Source organism: Ascaphus truei, chromosome 12 (assembly GCF_040206685.1).
Source record: "Ascaphus truei isolate aAscTru1 chromosome 12, aAscTru1.hap1, whole genome shotgun sequence".
Classification (NCBI taxonomy): Eukaryota; Metazoa; Chordata; class Amphibia; order Anura; family Ascaphidae; genus Ascaphus; species Ascaphus truei.
Genome location: NC_134494.1, coordinates 17,620,350 through 17,646,825, shown reverse-complemented (window position 1 = coordinate 17,646,825; position 26,476 = coordinate 17,620,350). Strand labels below are relative to the sequence as shown.

Sequence of the window (26,476 nt, the reverse complement as noted above, 5' to 3'; positions counted from 1 at the left end):
CTGTTTCAATTGAGCTGACCGCTCCATCAGAGCAATCAGCCCATATAAATAAAAAAACACATACCCACAATGACCTGGAATGTCATAAAGGCCTCTGGCGAGCCAGGGCCCATACTGTACTACATACGTCATTTACAATACAATAACCCTGTAATTCTTAAGTATTGTTTGAATATTCCCAGCTCAACTTAACTGGAGAAGTTATAGTAATATATTTTGTTAACAGAAAAAGGGGGTTGTGGAGTCTATACTAACCGTGCAGGGTGACACAGTAACAACAACAGAAGGGACCTACAATAGCGAGAAAAAGTTTGTGAGCCGCTTAGGATTTTCACTTATTTCAAACCTAAAATGTTATTAGATCTTAATCAAAGTCCTAATAATAGATCAAGATAACCTGATCAAACAAATAACACAAAAACATAACGCTGTACTTTTTCAACATTTATTTATCCACAAATGATTAAACATTCAATATCACTATGTGGAAAAGTATGTGAACCTTTAGATACAGTACCTGGTGGCACCCCCTTGGGCAGCAATAACTTCAACTAAGTGTTTCCTGTAACTGCTGGTAAGTCTCTCATATCGATTTTTGAGGAATTTCGTCCCATTCTATACAGAACTGCTTCAACTCTTTGACATTTGAGGGCTTACTTGCATTGACGGCTCGCTTCCGGTCCTACTACAACATTTATATGGGGATTAGGTCCAGATTTTGACTAGGACATGCTACAGTTCACGGACAGATGGCCTGGAATTCTCCTCCAGAATCTTCTGATACAATGCAAAATTCATAGTTGTGTCAATGATGGCAAACCGTCCAGGTCCTGAGGCAGCAAAGCAGCCCCAAACCACCACACTTCCACCACCATGCTTGACGGTTGGGATGGGGTTCTTCTGTTCGAACGCAGTGTTTGGTTTTTGCCAGACATAACGTTTCTCATTGAGGCCAAAACGTTCTAACTTTGACTCGTCTATCCAGAGAACATTGTTCCAGAGGTCTTGTGTATCATCTTTGTGCTCTTTGTCGAACTTCAGATGGCAGCAATGTTGTTTTTAGAGAGCAATGGTTTCCTCCTGGCTATAATTCCATGAACACCATTCTTGTTCCGTATTTCTGAATAGTTGAGTCATGAGCACTCAAATTAGCCAAGGTGAGCATGGTCTGCAGATCCTTGGATGTTACACTTGGGTTCTTGGTGACTTCCTAGACGATTTGCTGGTTTGTTCTTGAAGATATTTTGGTAGGACAACCACTCCTGGGTAGAGTGACGGTGGTCTTGAACTTGATCAATTTGTCTGACAGTGGATTGGTGGAGCCCCAACTCCTTAGAAATGGTTTTGTAACCCTTTCTAAACTGATGAGCATCAATAACTGCTTTTTTGAGGTCCTCAGAGATATCTTTTGATTGTGGCATGACGTGTTTCCACACACCTGTATAATGAAGACCAAACTCACAAGGTTTCTGTTCTTTATATAGGATGTGGCCTCCCAAACTCACACCTGAAGATCTGCCTAATTATCTGAACACCTGATTCTAATTATCCCCTTTAACTTAGCTGATAAAACCACGGTTTCATTTACATTTGCACATACCCTGACTCATTGTTTGTCTAATTAATACAGTACATCATTTTGTTTCAAAATACATGGCATTGGTTAATATAACCACTATTGGATATTTAAGAAAAGACTGGTTTTGATTCAAGAAGTTTTTCATGGAAAATCTATGGAATTTCCGTAATTATCATTGGGGTTCACAAACTTTTTTCCTCACAACTCTATATACTCAATGATTGTATCACTGCCACTTTAGTGGACACATGAGGCCCTATAACCCAGTTAATCTGTCAATGCATTAAATGGAACACACAGAAGGGACCTACACTATTGCTCATGGAGTCTGTCCTTGCTATAGTATGATGACATTGTGACACAGACAGAAGTGACCCATTGAGCTAGATCCCTCCTTCATGCAAGGTGGTGCAATGTCACAAACCTCCCCCTCACTCCTGTATTTAATAGTATCCCAGAGACCTCATTAATACCGTAACCGCTTATATACAGTAGAGAGACACAGTATTATTCGTTTTAAGCATAAACGTATTGATAGGTAGTTCAGCATATATGTATAATATTATTATTATTCTCAGTTGCACCAATCTAAGCAGTGCTTTACAAAATAGATGTTAGAATTCAGAGAGTTATAATAAAATAATAGTCCTTCAGGCATAAAGGCACAAGACAGGAAAAAGAATCTTTGCCCCGGAGAGCTTACAATCTCTAGAATGATGTATGATTGAATTACTTCTCTCATGCTTCTCTGGAGGATATACTGCCACAGGTGCTAATAATGCCAGAGGTATCCGGGCTTATATTTGTGTGTTAAGGAAATTGCACTCACGTGGACTTGGGGAACAGAAATTATTTAACCGTGGCCGACGTTTCGGTCCCAGTCGTAGACCTTGAATTGCATGCCGAATTACCTTGCCCTCAAATTCTGGTCACATTCATGCGCAGGAAGACAAAGTAACATTTCACAAGGTCACGCTGAGCCCAAATGTCCTTGTAGCCCAGCCTCTCTCTCCGGCGAGCATCCCATATGTCAGAGACAGAGAGTGCACAGCTTGTTCCTGACACACTCTGGCTCGGAGTGTTAAACATGTCAGATCAGACTAATAACCAGCACAATCTCGTATGCAGCAGGTTTATAAATATCCGTTCACACGCCAGCCTTGCGGCCTTTGCGATTTAACCCCTTCACCGCCATAGTGTTTCTGTGCTTTTTCTGTGTGTTTCTGTTGACAGAAAACAATGCAGTTTTATCCTTTTACAGTCTCCTTTCATCATAACCTGTTGAATAATTTAATAGCAGAAAGGTACACAGATATTCTTGCAATCCCCCATTCCTGCTGGACGCCTTCTATTTCAGTGAAAGGAATCTCTGATCTTTAAATAAAGGTTAGATGTGATTGTTTGTATAATCTACAGTGGGATACGAAAAAATAGCTGATCATTTATTCATTAAACAGAGGCCAGGCAGTGGATAAAGAAGCAAAGTTATTAAGGCGATTTTCTAAACAAAGCTGCCAGTTTACACTCTGAGAACCAAAGACATTTTCCTGTCTTAATCCTGCTATTTCAAGGCTTAGTACTCCACTTATTTAGAGAAGTCAGGTAGATGTTTTTTTTTCAGGAGTCTGGGAAATAAATATTTATAATTGGGAGTGTCAGTGAATGAGTGTGAGTTACCTCCTATTGTTTCATGTATCTTCTTTGTAACTCCTCTTATTGCCTTACGTACTGTAACCATATTTAGTAGCGGCTTTCTAACACTCCTCATTGCTCCATAAATGATTTCCTTATGACTGCTCCCTAATTCCTCCTATTTCTCCATATACTGTAGCTGCTCCCTGTAACTCATCCTATTGCTCTCTATAACTTCTCCATATATATCCTTCCTAATCCTTCCTAATGCTCTATATAACCTTGCCTAATAACTCTTCCATAACTTCTCCCATTACCCCATATAACTACTCACAACTCCTATTTCTCGATAGTATTGCTTCCTGTTGCTCCATATAGACACACCCTATAACTCTTCCTCCTATTGCTCCATATAACAGCTTTATAACTCCTCCTATTGCTCCATATAACTGTAAACCCTCTACGTTTAGCTCTCAGACTTACGATTTACAGCTGTGGCCTGGGTCCCTGTCTATAACTTACTGGGCCACACGTGGCCTATGGTCAGACGGCAGGAAGAACACAGACACAGTATGGGTGATATAATTAGTTTACTATTCTAAATGACTGATAACTTGTGATTCTCAGAGGAGGTTCACTACATACAAAACACAGGTTAAAATACAATCCCCAAATAACGCTGTGCTGGTGCGAGTCCGTTTCAGTGGTGTAGTAGGCACCCAATCCTGGGTATATTAGTTTGTGATTGTGCTGGCACAAAACGGGAGCTCGTTGTGTACTGAACCTGTTGCAGGCCTGTTCTTCTAAAAGGGTGCTTCGGTAACACAGTGTTTGTATAGCTGTTGAGGGTCCCCTCCAGCGGTGCTTGGTCACTTGGCCATGTCTGGAACTGTAGCTCTCAACTCCTGCTGCCACGTGCACCCTCTTCAGACCTCAAACGGACCTAGTAGCACTCATGTCCGCACAGATCTGTAACAACATGGCTCCTTTCCCTTTATAAAGTCTCATCTCGCTCCTCTTCCACAGCCATTACTATTGGCTGCTCTCATGTCCATCACAGTCACATGTTCAGAGCACCTTGGAGAGGAGCCTGCCAGGGGGCAGTGTCATTGTGTGTGAGATCATCCTTCAGGGGGTTACATCACCCCTCCCTATAACTCCTCCTATTGCTCCATATAACCGCTCCCTATAACTCCTCCTATTGCTCCATATAACCTCTCCCTATAACTCTTCCTATTGCTCCATATAACCGCTCCCTATAACTCCTATTGCTCCATATAACCTCTCCCTATAACTCTTCCTATTGTTCCATATAACCTATCACAAACCCCATTAGTTGTATCATATTTGAGGATGCCCCATGCTATGGAAGCAGAAATATTTAGTTGCTTAAAAGTATATGTCTTGTGAAATCCAGGCAGAAATTCTGCACTGTAACCCCTTTGCTAGTTGTCTGGCAGTGAGTTTTGAAGTCATTTTTCTATTTCACCTTTGTTTCCATAATCTTATCAAGCAGGTATTTAGGCAGTTCAGTTATCTCTGGCCTATTGCTTTGCTGCCTTCCTATTGATCACCGCTATCTCTCGCTCTCACATCTCGCTCTTCTGTTTAGCATAACAAGCTGCAAATCTCTTCCTCTCATCTCTTATTGTTAAACACACAGCTATCTCTCATTCTGCTCAGGTGTCTCAGATATACACAGCTATCTCTCATTCTTTGAGTTCTGCGCTTCCTTTTTCCCAGGCTTTGATGTACAAGCAATGCAGCAGCAAAAAAAAAGAATCTCCGGAAATAATGGTGTTTAAAAAGGGTCGGAAGCTGAACATGAAACACTCTGTGTTCTTATATGCAGGCCCATTACCCAGAATCCTCATCTGCTAATAGGAGGAAGCAGGTTGTGGAGCTGTGCCCCCACAAGTTGCTTCTGTTATAAATGTAATTCAGAATCGATCATCAAACAGTGACGACATACATTGTTTGGAGATCCTACAGTTATGAGGCACTTAGATGACACCGGATCCTGGCTGAGAAACTCTACCTTATTGTGTGTCCCTGTGCCAATACATAGGGAGTGGGTCAAACGGGCGTCAACTCAAAGCATCTTTGAATCTCCTCTCCTCAACATTCATTGAACTAACACACTCCTCTAGCTTGTACAATCCTTTTCTAAAGATGCTCTCTCTCGGTTCGCTCGGCTGATTAAAATGATTTTATTGTAAGTGACACTCCAGGGAAATAGACAGGAGGTTTGGAAGACAGTCTCAGAAATTACCTCCGCTGCCTTATTATCTTTTTGAAGTGTGACTTTACACCCGCTACGCCAGCAGAGAGGATGCTACTGAGATTCTCCTAGCACATTCATACAGCTATTAACAGTCCTAGAGGTGCACTCTTCTGTTAGACCAAAGTGATCTAATGACCGCGAGATATATAATGGCTTAAAGGTTGAGTGCCAATCACAGGTGACCTGTTTAATGGGTTAATGGGTCAGTTCTATGTAGGACCAAGGCGACCTTATAACAGGGATATATTTCATGGGATATATATATATATTTACATACATACATACATACACACGCACACACACGTTCAACCTATATTAAATTGAAGAAAAGTTGAAAAGAGTTTTCTAAGTTTAGAAAAAAATCACTTTTTATTTTGGGGGGGGGGGTAATTTTTAAAAAATCACCAATATCTGACCCATTAAACATACCATTAACTTTCAATGATTTGACCCATTACATGTCCTTTTTAATGTTTGCTGATATTTTGGATAACTTGCGACAAACTTGCCGTTTTTTGGGGGGTATGCGTTTCCCTGAATGCTCTTAATGAATTGTTATACAAGACTATTTGTTTCCATTGACCAGGACAAAAAACAAAAATCTTTGGCCACTTAGCAAATGTTAACAAATTCTCAACAACCTTCCAAAGCTGTGCAAATTTCTTAACGCTTTTGCAGAATGAACATGGGTCAAGATCACACGTTGTGAGAGGTACTGCACCTTTCATCTGAACGGCTCTTTGTTGTAATAAGAAATTCTCCCTCTTTTGTCTTGGTATATTGAATTTTTTTCCAGTGGAGTTCAAAATGATGGTCCTGGTTTTGAATACATTTCTGTAGAGAAATGAGAGCACAGCATTGCAGATTATCACAGGCTTTTCCTGCTATATATGTTAGTTGATGAATCAAAGAAGCTCGTGGCGTATCTGACCTTCTGCTAGTAATTATCATGCGCACTGCTACCCAGCACCCACTTGTCTCCTGGTCAAACAATCCTAAATTATACAGAGGCTGCAGTGGAATGCAGATGGGCTCTTTCCCTCTCCTTTCTTCGTCACCCCTCCCCTCTTCCCCTCATCTCTGATAATAAGCGAGCCCGGGAAAGATATTGTTTTTGCTGACAGGTGACCTTTTCCCTGCATGCCTGCGTTCCTGTTCTATATTAATGCTGTGACCTTCCAAGTCGCCCTCATTACAGATGGATTGATATGTTTCAGCACAGGACATCCGAATTGGTTCTCAAGCTCATGAGCTGCTGGAAGGGAACGAAGGCGTTAAGAATTAGTAGTTGAAGGGATTGTTTACCATTAGGAGCGATGGGGTTGAAAATCAGATGAAAGAGAATAAATAGGATTTTAAATGTATGTATATTTTTATTTAGTGCCCGCAGTGTACTCAGCGCTTTACAAAAAAGACAATACAGTCGAGGAATACAATAAGTGCAACAAACAATATCAGACATTAGGAAAGGAAATCCCTGCCCTGGAGAGCTTACAATCTAAGTGGTATGTTGGGAGACCAGCACAGACAGCAGGTGAGGGTGTAATGCAGTTTATGTTCGAGTGCAGGAAATTGACACATTGACTATACGAGTATCTCCCACAATAATATGAAGCCCCTCTAAAAATGTACTTTCTGCATCGTGTAATGATGCAGAGTATCTGCTTCAGGCCCTTTGAAATGGAATCTGACCAGCTGTATAATGATGTGGAGTATCTCTCTCTCTCTCCCTGCTTCAGGTCCTTGACAATAATAATACAGTGCAGAGCTGATGATAAACATGCAGAACTGTGTAATGATATTGAGTATCCCTTTATACTTCCATCCCTTTATACGTCCATTCCTTGATACTGAACATGCTACACTGTATAAATATAACAAAGGTGATAAACATGCTGCACTTTAGAAGTATGTATCTCTATACATTTCTAGACACTTATAATCAACACGCTGCACTGTATAATGGTGATGAGTATCTATGCACTTATACCCACTGATGATCTCTATGCTTCAGACCCCTTAAAAAAGACATGCTGAGCAGCTTTATAATAATAAAGGCAATCTACAAACAAATGAAACCTCAAAAGGAACACGAGTACGGTATCGATATTCCTCCAACCTAGAAAACATAATGAAGTATGCACTATAAAGTAAAAGTAAGTTGTAATATCCCCCTGTTCCTGTTACCACTATGGCAGGGGGTACTGAATGGGAATAGCTCCTCCACTCCCTCTTCTGGCGTTGGAAGACAGTCTTGTTCCTGTCTTTCAGCGTAGCTGTAGGTTTGTTATTTTTTTATAATTGGGACTTACCGGGACGGCAGCAAGTGCAGATAAATGTGAGGGTTGGCGGCCTCTCTCCGCTTGAAGCTCCTGCACACTGCGAGCTCGCTAGACCGCAGAAGCGTCTTGGTATGCAGCTGTGGAACGCATGCTAAGGTAGGCCACGCAGGCCCTGTTTGTCATCCCAAGTTAACGCAGAGAATTGGAAGTAAGTTGGCCAGTTGCACTGATGTCACAGGTACGATAGCGCCGGAAGGACCCTGCAGCATGGTTTTAAAGGGGCAATGCCTTCTATGGTGCTTGTTATGTGCTAAAGCATGCAGAATCTCACGGAGCTGCTGCATAGTTGCAACATGAATATGGAAGCTATATCAAGCAAAGGGTCGCTGCCCCAATCTTGATGCTGCAGTTACAAGGATTGTGAGGAAGACAACTTTACCCGTGGATGATGCAGTGTAATTTAGAGAACACAAGGATCAAAGGATGGAGAGTGTTCTAAGGCAATCCTTTTGTAGCGGCAGGGTCAGCATTCAAGCCGGCACTACCCACAGCATCACTATCCAGAGCCATGTGTACCTGGGTGACCAACGTGGAGGAAGCAATGGATACGGGTGTTAAGCGAGGATCGGTACTGAGTGCATTTGTGGGGTTCAAATTGGTGACAAAATATATCGCCTTGGCATCATTCTCAAAGAACTAGATTGGTCATCACTTGAGTCTAGGCGCAAAGTTCATCTTTCCTGTCTTGCCTTCAAATACTTTCTGGGCAAGCTACCCGTCTATCTGAACAAGCTCCTCACCCCTACCACATGCAGCACTCATCATCTGAGATCTGACTCCAAAAGACTGTTCATGGTCCCAAAGCTCAACAAAGTATCCGGCCGCTCCTCCTTCTCTTACCGTGCACCTCACAACTGGAACAACCTACCGGAGACTCATATCCACCACCAGTTTAAGTTCTTTCAAATCTAAAGCTGTCTCACATTTTAATCTGGTCTGTAACTGTTACATACGCCCATAATATATATTATCTCTAACTGTGCATGCAATGTCTTGTACTGTATATAATGTATACCCACTTCACTTATGTAACCATGTATTATTTGTCATCTTAACTCTATGCCCAGGATATACTTGAAAACGAGAGGTAACTCTCAATGTATTACTTCCGGGTAAAATATTTTATAAATAAATAAATTAGACTCTGTACACTTATTAGCAAGAAGTATTGCACTCTCGATGGCAGCAAGAAGAGCATTGTGACTGAGGAACTGGATGGCAGATTCCACTTCAAAGAACAATTTGTTCTCTGCCAATCTGCAAATATCTAGTCAGAGGAAAACGACGCAATAATATTCGAGGTGTCAGGAGGAAGAAGTGTGTTCCTTCCGCAGGAGGGAGAACTGTGTTTTTTTTTTTGTTAGTTTTTTTAAACCTTTGCAAGATAGGATGCTGTGCAGAGATACCATCAGTCCCCCTCTCCTGCACACATTTAAGGGACGTGGTGGGGAGGGGGGGGGGGGAGATTTAAGAGTCTTTAGGGAAGGAGGCAGTTAAGAGGCATGATCTGAGGACTTCATGGGTATTGAAAGTTAGTCATGTTTTTTTGTTCTGATATGCTAAACAGTTCAGAACGGTTTAATGCAGTGGTAAGACTATGTGAAGTCACCAGGTTTAATAAGATGGGTAAAGATTACATTGAGGTACTTGCACAGCACTTGTGCTAAAAGTCCTATTCTCTGCATCTTGTCACTGTACAAACTAAAGTATCTGGGGACCTTAACTCACCTAATGTGAGCAGGTATATGAAGTATGAATGTCATTGAACTCTTACTTGCAATAATTGAAGATGCAGTACTTCCTGAAGCTGGATGGGGGGGGGGGGGGGGTCAGAAGGGGAGCTCTCCAGAGGAAGCTTAACAAGTACAACAGAGTGCAGACAAGAGGAGACTCCACTTCAGAGGGAGTGAGCCTGAGTGTGGGCCCCATTATCTACTCCTGTTGTATATATTAAACTCTCACTGTCAGAGGCTGATCCATCTTTGCCCCCCCCCTCGTTTTGTATCCTGCCTTAGCAACCTCTCACATAGTATAAATGCACCACTCCTGCAAAAGCCTGCGTGGGAGGGGGGACCAAAACCTCTCCGCCCTTCCCCCCTCCCCGCCCCCCCCCCCCCCCCCCCACTCAGAGGAAGGTTATCAAGCTGGGCCCAGGAGCAGAGTGACTATAATATGACCCACACTCATGGAGCATGACAGATCATAGATCACAATATTCTCACATGCAGGAGTGCTCACAACCTCTCTCTACTCCTCTCCCATGTTGCGCAGAGACTCACACAGCATGCACTGCCCCAGGGATGTTAAAACGGAGTCTCCTTCTCCCTCAGCACCACTATCGCCGGCTGCACTTCAGCCTGTGTGAAATTTTACCTGTTCTATCTGGTGCTGGGTTCCACATTAGAACAAGTCTGTTAAAATTAAACCATGTGGACAATGGGTCGGTGGAAAAAGGACACCATAGCAATTAAGCTTTTGCACAGGAGTAGAGCCGCCTACAGAAGCAGCATGCGACAATCGGTCAAGAGAGCCCCTTGTGCAGGGACGGAGGCGAATGCAGCATCAAGTCATTGTCACAGCTCTCCTCATGACTCTTGCTTAACTATCTCAGGCAGCAAGGGAGAGCTACTGACTGCACCTACTATTGTACTTGTGCACACTCCCCACTGACATGCACAGTGCTGCACAAAACACTAAGTATCACCCCATCAGTCTGCAATGATGCACCTGGGATGAAGTAGAGCAGTGGGGCCCACAGTCCCCTCCAGAGGAAATTCAAGAAGCCTTGAGGATGGGTTGCAGCCACCTGTAGCAGCATCCAGGAACACAGGGAGGAACTGGAAATAATTGGACTGGGGCCGCTGGGTGAATCTGGCAGAGGGGAGGAGATAAAGGAGCTCGGTGGCCATCACCGACCTTATATGGTCTTCCTTGCTGCCGCTGTTCGAACCAGGGAGGAGCTAGAAGTGAATAATAGGGCAGAAAAGAGAGAATGTGTTGACCGGGCAGACGCTAAAACCGTGTTAATATAAGGTTAGACAAATCGGCATAGTCCTATATTCCAGAACAAAGATAGACCTGAGGTGGTGTGAAAGTCCCAAAAATCTACGAAATACATGTTCTTTCCAGGAGGATGACTGGATAATAACCGCCACCGATGCCAGCAGTTCAGGATGGGGGGCAGAGATGGGAAGTTGTTTGACGCAAGGACATCTCACAACAATCTTCAACAAACGTGCTAGAATTGGATGAAGAAAAGAAGGCACTAAAAAAATGTTCAATTTTCTATTCTGGGCAAGAATTGAAGAAGAAAAATCAGGCAACCTCACCACAGTGAAGTATGTTGCAAAACGAGGAGGGACTAGAAGCGGGAGGCTTCTTGCATTCTAAACATTAATTATTTGTTTATATACCCGAATAACAAATCATGACTGCCGACTTCTTGAGTCGAACATTTAGTCCATCCAAGCGAGTGGCGATTCGATGTTAAGATATTTCATCAACTGGTGTATCGCTGGGTTCAGCCCCAGTCAAATAGATGCATTCAGCTTCCCCAGGAAATTCTAGCTGGCCTACATATTTTCGCCATTAGGGCTCATTGCCAAGCTCTTGCAGAAGATGAGGATAGACAAAGCTGAGGTGATGGCCATAATACCGTACTGGCCAAGAAGAGTTTGGTTCGCCTATCTGGTTAATGTGGCCATAGATCCATCAAAGCATCTTCATGTCTTTGAAGACATGCTGAGGCACGGCCCAATCCAACACCCTGAGCCGGTAAATTGTCATTAGCGGCATGGAGATTTGAGCGACAGGCGATGAAAAGGGGAATTTGTTCCAATAAGGCAAATACAACATTGTCAGCCAGGAAGACATCAACTTCCTTTGTATACTGACGTATATGGCTATGTTTCCAAGACACTTGCCAAAAAATTAACCAAGATTTTTTCCGATCTTTCCTGTGTGCATTGATAGATTTTTTACAAGATGATAAGGATCTCAGTTTAAGCTCTTTTAAAGTTTAAGTGTATGCTTTATCTGCATTATTGGAAAGGTATTTAGCAATGGACAGGCTGGTTATAAGACTTCTATAAGCCAATAACAAAAAAAGACGGTGTAAACAGCGCTAACAATAAATAATTATTAATAAAATAATCACTGGCAGCCAGGTAAAAACTGACAGTACAGTCAGTAAGTGACCACAAGAAAAAAAGAGAAATACCGGCGCCACAAACCAATATATAAAAAGTCCAAACCATGTGGTGTAAAGTCCAAAAGAATCCTAATAGGGCTGGTAAATGCAGGATCTCATGTCCATGGAGTGCAATACATGAAAAGAAAAAAGAAAAACAAATTATGGTGCAGTATGCCAACAATGACAGCTAAAAACAGACAAACAAACTACACAAAACAAACAAGACAAACAAACAAAGACACTTTAGCAAGGCTCAGTAAAAAGTCAAAGCTAATTTATTACTGGCTAATAAAGTGGATAAAATCACGCCTCCGGAGGGGTAAAATTAAAACCCTACTCACAGAAAGCTTGAATTAGCAGGCAAAAACGATAGCAATCGTGCTGGAGGATATCCAAGATGGCGGCCGGAGTGTCCTCTCCGGCGTCCCCACGTGACAGGGGTGGAAGGTGAGTCTCACGAATCGCGGGATTACCGGGCGGATATGACGTCACGCTACTCGATAGTCCCCAGCGCTGACTTTCTCCTTCACCTGGCTCCCACAGCTACAACACGGCTCCACTCTCTGCACTGCCAAATGCTTCCACAACCAGTCCAAAGCTCCAATACACTCTAATCTTCCCGACGCGTTTCGTGCGCATGCGCGCACTTCTTCAAGGGATATGCCACCCCTTAGGACTGGATGATATAAATACCAACAGTCCTGTGCTCCAATTGGTTGATAGATGATTATAATTAATTTAACCCCATGTTGGACATAATAAGGGCGGCATATAGATGAACCAATGCTAAACAATAAAGACAGCCGAAAAACAGATACATAAAACAACAGTAATACATAAAAACACATGAACTAGTAAAAGAATAAATATTAAGAGGCAGTTTTATAATGAGATCAGAGAAAAGCTTTCAATTCAAAATCTATATTTAACCCTTTGGGGGAGAGGGTTTTCAATTCATATATCCAGTATGCTTCACGCATACTGGCTTGCTGTAATCTACTCCCTCCTCTTGGATTAATATCAATTGACTCAATAGCCTGACAGCGGAGACCCTTAGGATTTTTGTCATGGCACAACAGAAAATGGTGCGAGACGCTATGTGTCACCAGACCCTTTTTAATGTTGTAGATGTGCTCATAGACGCGTCTCTGGAGAGTTCTCCCTGTTCTGCCTACATACTGCAAGCCACAAGGGCACTGCAGTAGGTATATTAGCCATTAGGGCTCATTGCCAAGCTCTTGCAGAAGATGAGGATAGACAAAGCTGAGGTGATGGCCATAATACCGTACTGGCCAAGAAGAGTTTGGTTCGCCTATCTGGTTAATGTGGCCATAGATCCATCAAAGCATCTTCATGTCTTTGAAGACATGCTGAGGCACGGCCCAATCCAACACCCTGAGCCGGTAAATTGTCATTAGCGGCATGGAGATTTGAGCGACAGGCGATGAAAGGGGGAATTTGTTCCAATAAGGCAAATACAACATTGTCAGCCAGGAAGACATCAACTTCCTTTGTATACTGACGTATATGGCTATGTTTCCAAGACACTTGCCAAAAAATTAACCAAGATTTTTTCCGATCTTTCCTGTGTGCATTGATAGATTTTTTACAAGATGATAAGGATCTCAGTTTAAGCTCTTTTAAAGTTTAAGTGTATGCTTTATCTGCATTATTGGAAAGGTATTTAGCAATGGACAGGCTGGTTATAAGACTCCTATAAGCCGTTAAACATTTAACACACCAAATAAGCACAGTTCTGACATGGGATCTCTTATTAGTCCTACAGTCTCTGGTGGATCACCCATTTGAACCGGAAAATTGTACTGTAGTTACATGACATTACTACTTATTGTACAACCTTCAAATAGTGTGTTTGAATATGACTGTAACTATTGTGGAACATATAAGTTGGACATATTTGTTTATACATATCTCAATCCTGTGTACATCCCTTTGCATATTTGCATATAAATAGACATAGCATTTAAAACAAATCAGAAAATCAGAATGATTTAAAGAAGCCCATTGTTTGCAAAGCATAGAAGGCAATTCATCTTATCTGTAGGTTTGTGTGTTATATTAGTGATTTTATATGTAGGATAGTCCTCCACCAGAGATGTCACTGTTTCACTGTGCTTGGTTTTCCATCACTTATGTAGCTGTTCACTTTATAATGGGGATATTTTCCAGGGTTCGCAGTACACCTTTCTGTACGGACAGGTACTTAATGACCCGTAATAGGTTTGGTACTTTGACAAAGCGCCCATTGTTGCTAAACACGTTAGAGGTTCTCTTTACCTTCTAGCTTATTTTTATTTGCCATGTGCCCAATAAAAATAATTTGACCTTTTGCACTCTAGCCTTTTCTTCATTTTCAGAGCTGTACACCGCCATTTTCCTTCCATTGTTGTTTGCTCAGCATACGGCAGGAAGCACGCCAGCGGAGATTCGAACAGCAGGGTCTCGTGAGTTCTAGACTTTTTTCTGTAATACTTTGGGGAAACAGGGTAAATACATTTACATATTTCCCTTATGTTGGAGGGTCCCTATTTTGCTCTAAAGCGGTGTGTTCAGGGGTTGTACATGGGTTGTCTAGGGTTGCTGATCATATGGTGACCACAGACTCATCCCCTACTGTTCACTACTAGCATTCAACATCTGAGCACGTCTAGCCACACAATATTGGTCTAGATTACTGCTGATGGACATTATACCGCAAGCTATGAAGGAATTCCGCATCTCTAAAATGTATTTAACGCTGACCTTTGGGTAGAATTCTCAATACCCTTTGACAGGGGTGCTCTTCCCCCCCCCCCCCCTTACATTGTGTCCGGCATTTCTGACGTCACGACATCATGACCCCGTGGCATTATTTGACGCGGCGTTGCCATGGCGACGCATCACCAGAAGCCACCGGAGACAAGGTAAGGGAACTTACAGAGGCCTTGCGCGGTCCCCAACATTTAATTTAAATGCTTTGGGAAAGAGAGCGGGGCCTCTGTAAGCGCTATGGCCCCCCAGAACAATTTGCACTCCCCTGCTCTGACATCTCTGAAGCACTGATTTTGGACTTTTTTATTGCCCTTTGTACTAAATTTGTTTATTCTCTCGCACTTTTTTGGCTTGGTTATATCCCATTCGGTACCCACTGCAATGTGGGGTACAGGAAACAGAATATGTATTCCAGTTACCGTAAATGTCTTTTTCCTGGACTCTACTTATGGCATCGTACTTTCCCTGTCTTATTGTCGTGGTTGTATTTTATAGCTATGGGAGAAACCGAAGACTGTTCTGCAAGTAAAGGACCTTATATACCAGTACCTGCAAAAAAGTTTCCTGACCTACAAAGCTATGGGGGGGGTGTGGGGTTCTCACTGCATGAGGGGAGCCCAAGAAAATGTATGCATGTACATCTTTATATAACGCCATCTATGTACAAAGCACTTTCACAGCAGTAATACGCGTGGTATAATAATATTACACATAATGGGAATAAGCGCTTCAGACAGAAAAGTAACATTATGAAAAGACGTCCCGGTCCCGAAGAGCTTACAATCTAAGTAAAATAAAATTACGGTAAGCTGAATACATTTTCTCATTTCCATCATGTGCTGTTCCCAGAAGGGCTTGTCTTGCTCACATAGCCCCGTCCACAGTTGATCGAAAGAACTCAGAGCAGCATTCAGAGCAGCAGAGGGAAGCATCCTAGTAATCAAAGACCTAGCTGCACCTTTAAATTCCTCTGCACCTTTCCCTTGCTCTGTAAATGCGTCGCTGGCCTGTCTGGCAGCGCAGGGATTTATCTTCCGATAACAATTTGATTTGGGACATGCTGCTTGTCTTGTATTGTATAAGGCTGGCTTCTTATCTGTTGGAAAGCCGATTTAAATATGAATAGAGTGAGGGAAGATAAGCAGAAATCAGTAATCACTCTTAATTTGTCTGGTGTTGGTCTGTGGGGGCTTTGATGCGTCTGTTGTCTATGTGAGCGGTTTAAGTGGAGGAAAAAGAAATCAATATTTTTTTCTTTGGCGGCTCAACCCCTTTACTGTGTCAAGCTGACAATATTTATGTCTACAGGCAGTGCAAGAGTTTTCAATTTGCACAGCTGCAACTGCATGAAACTTGGTGTTTCAGTTTCAACCGTTTGATGTTGATTTCTTAGGCACCGAGGATTGTAACAACTCAGATCTGGTGATTTAAAGGGGCAATCTCTAATGGTAGGGTGTGGGGGGGAAACCATATTGAAAACAACATAGAAACATGATTTGATGGCTTAAAACAGGGGTCATCAAACTCTTAGTCCAAAAGAGCCAAATATGAGTAGCACAACGATTTAGAATTTTTCAGAGCCATAAATATATTTTTACAAGTACGTTGATTTAACCGTCATCACATCAGGCTGTCCCCCCATCATTATTCCCCCCCCCCCCATCACTTCATGCTGCCCCCCATCACATCAGGCTGTTACCCCATCATTATTCCCCCCCATCACATCAGGCTGCCCCCCATCACATCAGGCTGTCCCCCCATCATTATTCCCCCCCATCATTATTCCCCCCCATCACATCAGGCTGTCCCCCATCACATCAGGCTGATCCCACATCGGGCTGCCCCCCAGGCCCCCCCCCCCCCCCCCAGGGCCGCCAACAGAAATCATGGGGCCTGGGACAAATGAAAGGAGCAGGGCCCCCGAACCCATAGCGTACCCCCCCCCCCGAACCCATAACACACCTACCACGAAAAAATATCTTTTAACGCACAACTTTTACTTAACTGTTTTCTTATTGTGATACAGAAAAAAACATTACAATGCAACCTATTTATTTTTATATTTTCAACAAAAGACATGTGACTGCCTGCCTGGGTAGCTGAGTGCGTGGGTGAATGACAGTAGAATGATGGTGGGTGGGTGAATGATGGTACAGAAGGTGCGTGAATGATGGTTGTTTGACGGTGGGTGGGTGAATGACAGTGGGTGGGTGTGTGAATGACAGTGGGTGGGTGGGTGAATGACTGGGTGGGTGTGAGGGTGAATGACAGTTGAATGATGGTGGGTGGGTGAATGATGGTACAGAAGGTGCGTGAATGATGGTTGTTTGACGGTGGGTGGGTGAATGACAGTGGGTGGGTGTGTGAATGACAGTGGGTGGGTGGGTGAATGACTGGGTGGGTGTGAGGGTGAATGACAGTTGAATGACGGTGGGTGGGTGAATGACGGTGGGTGGGTCGGTGAATGACGGTGGTTTTTTGGTTGAATGACGGTGGGTGGGTGAATGACAGTGACTAGGTGGGTGGGTGGGAGACACTGACTGGGTGACAGTGGGTGGGTGAATGACAGTGGGTGGGTGGGTGGGTGAATGACAGTGACTAGGTGGGTGGGTGGGAGACAGTGACTGGGTGGGTGGGAGACACTGACTGGGTGGGTGGGAGACACTGACTGGGTGGGTGGGAGACACTGACTGGGTGACGGTGGGTGACAGTGACTGGGTGGGTGACAGTGACTGAGTGGGTGACAGTGAGACTGACTAGGTGGGTGACAGTGACTGAGTGGGTGACAGTAGAATGATGGTGGGTGGGTGGGTGAATGATGGTACAGAAGGTGCGTGAATGATGGTTGTTTGACGGTGGGTGGGTGAATGACAGTGGGTGGGTGTGTGAATGACAGTGGGTGGGTGGGTGAATGACTGGGTGGGTGTGAGGGTGAATGACAGTTGAATGACGGTGGGTGGGTCGGTGAATGACGGTGGTTTTTTGGTTGAATGACGATGGGTGGGTGGGTGAATGACAGTGGGTGGGTGGGTGAATGACAGTGACTAGGTGGGTGGGTGGGAGACACTGACTGGGTGACAGTGGGTGGGTGAATGACAGTGGGTGGGTGGGTGGGTGAATGACAGTGACTAGGTGGGTGGGTGGGAGACAGTGACTGGGTGGGTGGGAGACACTGACTGGGTGGGTGGGAGACACTGACTGGGTGGGTGGGAGACACTGACTGGGTGACGGTGGGTGACAGTGACTGGGTGGGTGACAGTGACTGAGTGGGTGACAGTGAGACTGACTAGGTGGGTGACAGTGACTGAGTGGGTGACAGTGACTGGGTGACAGTGAGACTGACTAGGTGGGTGACAGTGACTGGGTGGGTGACAGTGGGTGGGGTGACTTACCTTGACCGGTTGGGTGCAGCTTGCCGCCGTACTCTTTCCCCTCCTGCCCCCGATATCCCTGCGGCAGCTGCCGGGAGGGGAGGTGGGCTTGGGGGTGTGGGAGGTGGGCTCGGGGAGGGGGGAGGGGCATGGGAGGTGGGCTCGGGGGGGCCACGGGAGGTGGGCCCGGGGGGGGGCCACGGGAGGTGGGCTCGGGAATCTGACCGCGGGGAGAGCGCGGGAATCTGGCAGCGGGGAGAGGGAGGGGCCGCCGCAGGAAGAGCTAGTACTTCCCCCTCCGTCCCACGTTGGGAGCGTGGGGGGGGGGGGGGGGTCCGCCGCAGGAAAGCTAGTACTTCCCCCTCCGTCCGAAGTTGGGAGCGGGGGGGGGGTCCGCCGCAGGAAGAGATGGTACTTCCCCCTCCGTCCCACGTTGGGAGTGGGGGGGGGTCCGCCGCAGGAAGAGCTGGTACTTCCCTCCTCCGTCCCACGTTGGGGCGCGCGGGGGGGGACCTGCACATGCGCGCCGGGACCTGCACGCCAGGACCGCTTGGGAATCGCCGCCATTTTTCGCCACGCGCTTCCTTCCGCATCGCGCCTGCCCCGCAATTTTAAATACTGAGGAGAGCCGCACGGACGTGCCCCAAGAGCCGCAAGTGGCTCGGGAGCCGTGGTTTGACAACGCCTGGCCTAAAATAACCACTTGTCCCACCTAGGCTGCCCATCTCCCTATCCTTGCAAGACTTCAGACCCTGTTTGACCCGTGGTTTACATTCACATTTAGGATGGCCTTATGAATTTCCAACGCTTGATTAAATTCCCTTACTATATTAACCTCTACCACCTCTGCTGGGAGGCTACTCTACAAACCCACCACCCTTTCCATGACGAAGTATTATCCCACATCTCCCCTGAGCCTGCCACGCTGCAGCTTCAAAGCATGACCTCTTGTATTAGCACTACTGTATTTCCTCGATTCTAAAGCGCACCTTTTTTCACATTTTCACATGTTTGAGATTGGGCTGCGTCTTAGAATCGATGTTTAAAAAAAAAAAAGCAGCGGGATGTTTCCAGCACCCAACAGCAGCTCGGCAGTCTTACTCGGCTCCGACCATGCCCAGGGCCGCCAACAGGGGGGGACAAAGGGCACTGGCGTCCCGGCTGCCACGGGCCCCCTGTGCGGCCGGGCGCCAGTTAATTAAACAAATAAAAAAAGTTTTAAAAAATGGCTGCGATTTCCCGTGCGCAGAGTAAGCAGGGTAAGCCTCCTGCTCCAGCCCCCACGCTCCCAACGTGGGACGGAGGGGGAAGCACCAGCGCCTCCTGCTTTAGCCCCCCCTGCTCCAGCCCCCCCGCTCCCAACGTGGGACGGAGGGAGAAGCTCCAGCCCCCCGCTCCCAACGTGGGACGGAGGGAGAAGCTCCAGTCCCCCCTGCTCCAGCCCCCCGCTCCCAACATGGGACGGAGGGAGAAGCTCCAGCCCCCCGCTCCCAACGTGGGACGGAGGGAGAAGCTCCAGCCCCCCCTGCTCCAGCCCCCCGCTCCCAACGTGGGACGGAGGGAGAAGCTCCAGACCAGCCCCCCCTGCTCCAGCCCCCCCCTCCGCTCCCAACGTGGGACGGAGGGGGAAGCACAAACCCATCTTCCTCCGCGTGCGCCTCCTGCTCCAGGCCCCCCGCCCCCCAGCAGCCAACTTCCCGCGCGCCCCCGGAGACCACCTCCCGCGCGCCCTCCCCCGAGCCCACCTCCCGCCCCGGGCAGCTGCCACAGGGATATCGGCCGCAAGGGGGGGGGAGAGTCTGGCGGCAAGCTGCACCCACCCCGGTCACGGTAAGTCAACCCACCCAGTCACTGTCACCCACCCAGTCATGTCAGCCACCCACCCACCCATCCACTGTCACCCAGTCACTGTCTCCCACCCACCCAGTCACTAACCCTCCCACCTACCCACTAACCCACCCACCCAGTCACTAACCCACCCAGTCACTAAAGTCACTAACTCACTCAGTCACTAAAGTCACTAACCCACCCAGTCACTAAAACCCAGTCAGTTACTAACCCACCCAGTCACTGTCATTCACCCACCCACTCACCCACCCACCGACCCAGGCAGGCAGTCACCTGTCTTTTATTGAAGATATAAAAATAAACAGGTGGCATTGTAATGTTTTTTTCTGTATCACAATAAGAAAACAGTTAAGTAAAAGTTGCGCGCTAAAAAATATTTTTTTCGTGTAAGGTGTTGGGGGGGGTGGGGGGGGAGTGTGCTATGGGTTCGGGGGGGGGAGTGTGCTATGGGTTTGGGGGGGAGGGCCCTACTCCTTTCATTTGTCCTGGGCCCCATGATTTCTGTTGGCGGCCCTGACCATGCCTCCACCCCCTCACCCCCCGCGACTCTCGCTGACTCTCGGTCTGGCGGGCAAGTGTTAACGGGACCGGAACTGCAGGAGGTGCAGAGGGAGTGCAACAAGATCGCGGAAGACAATGTAAGTATCACATAATCCAATGAATGAATGACGGAATGATATTGCTGACAACCCAATCGCAGCTCCATAATGCTGAGCGGGATCCTTGTTGTAGTGCTGAGCATAAAGTTGTACTATAGTGTAGTGTAGTAATTGTATGGATAAATTTATGCTATTGTCTGCTGGTAAAAACATTTTTTTCTGCACATTTAATGTAGTGGTTTTTTCCCCCCAATTTTTTTTAAATTAAATCAAGGGTGTATCTTCCATTCACTCACACAAACATCTGCAGGAGGATGGTCTGATCACGTGAATATCTCTCTTAAAAGACACATGGAGAAGTACATAGCATAATACAGTTTATTGCACAAAACAAATGGATTTAAATTGGGGAAAGGCACACTCACATTCTCCCAAAGATAAAATCGCAATGAGTGCTTTAAAGGGCACACTCTCGCCACTCTGAGATTTCCGAACAGCTCTGGAACAGGAAAGGTGATGATGTTAGTCCCTGCTATCCGCCTCGATCCTCCGATCAAAGTTGTGAAGTTGCGGCCGTCGGCACTTCCGCATCTGCGCGCGCAGCAGGTGCGGTGGTTCACGGGGGACAGTGCTTCCTTGTCAGCTACAGAATCAGCTACGGAGTCTCCAGAGGGACAAAACCCCTACTAGTTTCGCCTATTGACACGTTCGGCTTTTTCAGGGGTTCTGAATAAACTACTGTGCCCTAAGCTAGTACTTATAGGCATACTGATCTTGGTATAAATTCCACCACCCAGAACCTGTCGGCATATATTGATCATTTTCTCCAAAAATATGTGGTCCAACTTCCTTCTTATTTAAGAGCCAGTACGCAGGTCATAAACATCTTTGACCAATTAGATTGGGAAGATGATTTTCTATTTGTAACAGTTGACGTCACGTCACTTTATACAAGTATAAAACATAATAAAGGTTTAGAGGCTATTAGAAGGATACTTATGAGAGACATTTCCCTCCATAAAGACCAATTAGAATTTTTAATCTTAGGAATAGATTATATCCTAAATAACAACTACTTCTGGTTCAATGATTGTTTTTACTTGCAGCTATGTTACACTGCCATGGGGCCCAGATTCGCTCCCAGTTACGCCAATCTATTCATGGGGGCCTGGGAGGAGGACCATGTCTGGAGGGGTGGCGAGCTGGGAGCGGGTCTGGTCCAGTGGCACCGCTACTTAGATTATGTGATTTTTGTTTGGCGTGGGACACAATTAGACGCCCTGGGATTCATTGATAATTTGAATAATAATGATTGGAATCTTCAGTTTACACACACTGTAAGTAAAGACAATATCCAATTTTTAGATCTGCACCTTTATGTTGAGAGTAGGAAGGTACATTGCAAAACCCATTTTAAGTCAATAGGGTTTTTGTCCCTCTGGAGACTCCGTAGCTGATTCTGTAGCTGGCAAGGAGCATTGTCCCCCGTGAACCACCGCACCTGCTGCGTGCGCAGATGCGGAAGTGCCGACGGCCGCAACTTCACAACTTTGATCGGAGGATCGAGGCGGATAGCAGGGACTAACATCATCACCTTTCCTGTTCCAGAGCTGTTCGGAAATCTCAGAGTGGCGAGAGTGTGCCCTTTAAAGCACTCATTGCGATTTTATCTTTGGAAGAATGTGAGTGTGCCTTTCCCCAATTTAAATCCATTTGTTTTGTGCATTAAATTGTATTATGCTATGTACTCTCCGTGTGTCTTTTAAGAGAGATATTCACGTGATCAGACCATCCTCCTGCAGATGTTTGTGAGTGATTTGTTCACTTAATCACTAGCACATCACCTGCACTGGTTTAATCCTGGTTTATTGTTAAGCACTCTATTGCGCATTATTTATTTTTATATCCATCCACTGTACACGGTACACTAGATACTGTTTATACAATGCTGCACTGAGAAGCCTTATACTGTATTGTTGTTTTATGTTCTGCGCTTCTCTGTTTCACTGTGTCTTCAATTCGATGGCATCTTAGAATCGAGAAAATCTGGTATTTTCCCTGAAATATGCTTTCCTCCTGCACCATGTTTAAACAGTATGTTGAAACAATGTCATGGTTTTCCTTTAAACAAATATAATACGATGTTCACCTCTCTCCATGCTGTTTCCTCCTCTCCTTGACCCCAGCTCCTGACACAACGTCCTGATTGGCTGCTGCTGGGCAATGCAGCCAATAAGGCTGGAAGAAGTTGACCAGCTCCCTAGCAACAGCCCTGATCTCTCCCTATTGGAAAAATCCCACGGCCCCCCAAGTCGGTCAGGTCATTATGTCCAGAGAGGTAATACCGGACACATGCATGTCCAGTATTACCTCTCATTTTTATTTACTGGACAAAGTGTCCAAATACTGGACAGTCCGGTTCAATACTGGACAGTCCGGTTCAATACTGGACACTTGGCAACCCTAATGTGTGCTTATTTGCATGTCATTACCCAGAATCCCTAGCTGCATTGGAAGGGCTGTATGCTTTGAAATGGTTGGGAAAGGCAGGTTTGCAGACCTGTCTGAGACATGTGAATGTGCTCACAAGTAGTATTTTTATTTGGTTTCTTTGCAATTTCAAAAGACACTTAATTTCATCTGAGCCTTTGAGTAGGGAGAGGGAGGGGGGTGGTGTTAGCGTTTACTGCTCTTCTAGCTCACCCAAGTCCTTATAAAAAAGGAGCAGCCAGGGGAAACCACACACAACCGCTTCCCATGTTTATAACTAATGTAAAAAGTATTTAGAAATACTTGTAGGCTTCTGATCATTGTATAAATAAATAATCTGGATCCCCTCTAAATAATGTCAAACCATTGATTTATTTTAATCCTTGTACGGTAGGGCCCCACACATACGGCGGGTTCCGTTCCAGGCCGCCGCCGGAAAGCGAAAAATCGCCGAAAAGCGGAACATAGCATTTTCTATGTCCACCGCCGATTTTCCTTCTCTCCTATCCCTTCTGCTCATGCGCAGGCTCGGCCATCCCCCTTCTGCGCATGCGCAAACTCAACTGCTCCCCCTTCTGCGCATCCGCGAATAAGGCAGCCGCCCGTATTGGCGGATCGCCGAGAAGCGGGGCCCTACTGTAGTGACTGCAGCTTCAATCGACACAGAAATACAGCACCCATCAGAGGTGCAAGCTTTAATAATATTGCTCCACCTGTAACTGCAAAATAAAATTTTCAAAGCGCTTACACTTATTTTTGATGGCCGGGGCACATAGAGATCAAGTTTTATGCTCAAGGTCATAAGGAGAACTGACCCTAGGATTTGATCTTGGTTCACCCACTTCAAAGGCAGTGTCCTTACCATGAAGCTTCAATTTGCTATTTCTCCAAAATTTCACATGAGAGGCATTTTACCCTTTTTACTCCCTTGTGAAGTAACTTGTACATCACATGACCCGGGGATACCAGAGGTCCTTGTGCCGTACCAGGTTTTCTAGGGGATAGCGATGACCCCCGACCTAAACAGAAGTGAAGGGCATGATACTTCCGTTTTAGTATTAGGGGGGCGGGTGAGGAGTGGAGGGGACGGTCGCCACTCGCAGTTCAATGGCACTTTGATGCTGTCAATCTTCAGGCAGCAAAAAGTTTAAGTAAATATTTAACCCCATACAGTAAAAAAAACAACAACAAAAAAGTTTAGGTCAGGTATTTTCAAACAAGTAGGAAACGGTTTTGGCTGATTGCTAAGAGCAATTTCTCTCTACACTTAAGACTGTGTAATTTCTCTTTAAATAATTTCCAGTTTTGTGCTTTTAGACCCCTTGCTGCCAGGGGAACATCAGTGCTGCTGTCATGGCAGGAAAGGAGTTAAGATGTAATAATGTTCTGGATCCTCTGCAGTCTTAAGCTGTTTAATGAACACAGGTTTTGAACCTCTCATTCCAAAGGATTAACATTTAAATTGCTTTCTGTGAAAGTAAAGTCCTTTTTTTTTTTTTTTTTTAGAAAGATTGTGCTAACACAATTACATTTTAAATGGTTGGTGCTGTTTAAATATAGCTGATGCACAAGGTGTGATGTATATGGAAGATTTTCAGCTAATTATAACCCTGAAGTTTCAAGAATTACTTGTCCCTTCTGGACATGCCTGATGATAAATTGTCACTGTGTCCTTATGACACCCCCCTTGCCCCCCCCCCCCCTGTCTGTGTCGCCTCCTCCCATATCATGGTGACACACTCCGCAAGACTCCGGCCCCCTTCTCTCTGTGTTACTGTCACCCCTTCCACTGTATCGGTGTCACTATAGAAATGAATCAGTTCTAAACTAATAATATAATGTTGGTAATAAGATGGCATGTGACCTAGCAAGGCCTCCATACCAAGCTAGCAGGTAATCTGAGCTGGCGGCATGACATGAGTGTGGTTACGGGGCAGAGAGAACAAATCTCTCAATCAAATTGTATGGTGCTTATGTTAAAAGCAGATATGGATTTCGATCTCAAACCGCAGTCGGGGAAATGAAGGCCGATGCTAGTATCACTTGTCTGTTTAAGGTTTCATACCGCTGGTTGCTTGCCAGAAGAATGATATGTGGACATTGGTGGGATAGATCATTCCATTCATGCAACCCCACATTAAAGAGCGAAGCTCACTTGTTTCACAAAAAAATGTGTTTGTAAACGATGTGCCAGTGTAATGGACTTCCCTAAACATGTCCATTCCTCCTTCAAAATGCAATTCTACATTCAACCAAACTGAATTCAAGGTAGTGATATATTTTAAGGGTTATAAGGTCAGTCCCATGCCAAACATACAGTAACTCAAGACACCTGTTTAATGACCTGGGACATGTTTAATGGGTTAAATAAGTCCTATGTAGTACTAAAGTGACTTAATGAAAGTGGCATATTAAAAGGGCAGTCCTACGGAGGAATAAGGTGACCTAATGACAGTGACATTTTTAATGGGTTTAATTGTTGGTGATCTGTGTTTTACATTGAACTGATGACAGTGACATGTATGATGGAGTAAAGGTTCCGTCTAACATAGGACCAATGGGATCTAATGGCAGTGATACAGTATGCCATACTGTATGTTGGACTGTTTTTTTAGCTCATTATACAAATATGTGTGTGTGTGTGTGTGTGTGTGTGTGTGTGTGTGTGTGTGTGTGTGTGTGTGTGTGTGTGTGTGTGTGTGTGTGTGTGTGTTGTACGCTCTTGTAAGCACTATGTAGGGCTAGTCTTGGGCTCTTTGCTTGCTGCTTCATCCCCCTTGTGTGTGTTATTGAATAAAACACCAGCTGATTGATTAAATCCGTTTGTTGTGGGAATTATAATGTAACAAACTACACGCAGTGCAGTCAAAATAGCATTTTTAAAGGGGTGACGAGTGTAAGAAGGATAAAAGCTACTCTGTTGCTTGGAAAGAAAGCGAAAAAGACAGAGTCATCGGAAAATAGAGGACAATAGTTTATGTAGTATCATTTCCTTATTATTTATTCCATGCTCCTATAAGAGGAATGCCATAATGGCTAAGGTTTGTTGGTCTTAAAACAACATTTAAATAACTTCCCAAATCCCAGGGGAATCATCTTACTTATGTAGCCCTTGGACCCCCACCCTAAGTAAGATTTGGTCTGCTACTCCATATTACTGTGTGGTGCATACCTATGAGGTATAACAAAAAGGCTGAGTGCTCCGCTGTGTTGTGGGGAGAACAGGACAGGGTACCTTATTCGTGGTTGCAGCGCCTCCAGTCAGCATGGATCCTCTGGATGGAAGGATGGTCCATACTGACACCTTTCTTTGTCCTTAGACAGTGAATCACTCGGATAGATGGTACAAGGGTTTTTATTGCATGCT

The 26,476-nt window shown here is 45.1% G+C and overlaps 1 protein-coding gene across 4 annotated transcripts in view; it reads left to right on the top strand.

The window, feature by feature from the left end:
- Window positions 1–26,476, top strand: part of CHID1 (chitinase domain containing 1) — a 217,249-nt gene that overhangs the window by 112,394 nt on the left and 78,379 nt on the right. The window lies entirely within an intron of this gene.